Here is a 428-nt window from a genome sequence, read left to right as displayed (position 1 = left end):
GTCTACGGCCATGCCACCTTGAATGTGACCAATCTCCTCTGATCTCTGAAGCTAAGCAGCGTCGGGCCTGGTTAGTACTTGGATGAGACCACCTAGGAAGACCAGGTGCTGTAGGCATAATAAGTAAGTAAGTAAGTAAGTAAGTAAGTAAGTAAGTAAGTAAGTAAGTAAATAAATAAATAAATAAAATGACTTTAATACCTAAGGCATTATACAGATTTAATGCAATCCCCATCAAAACCTCATCGGCATTTTTTAAAGAAATAGAACAAAAAATCATCAGATTTGTATGGAAGCACAAAAGACCCCTAATTTCCAAAGCCATCCTGAGAAAAAAGATCGAGGCTGGAGACATCACTCTGCCCAACTTCAAATTATACTACAAAATGACAGTAATCCAAACGGCATGGTATTGGCAGTAAAACAGA

The 428-nt window shown here is 37.9% G+C and overlaps 1 pseudogene; it reads left to right on the top strand.

Moving 5' to 3' along the window:
• Nucleotides 1-117, top strand: LOC120613181 (uncharacterized; annotated as a pseudogene).
• The last annotated feature ends 311 nt before the right edge of the window (nt 118-428 follow it).

The sequence above is a fragment of the Pteropus medius genome, unplaced genomic scaffold (genome assembly GCF_902729225.1).
Source record: "Pteropus medius unplaced genomic scaffold, Ma_sr-lr_union100, whole genome shotgun sequence".
Classification (NCBI taxonomy): Eukaryota; Metazoa; Chordata; class Mammalia; order Chiroptera; family Pteropodidae; genus Pteropus; species Pteropus medius.
This window is presented reverse-complemented; position numbering and strand designations above follow the sequence as displayed.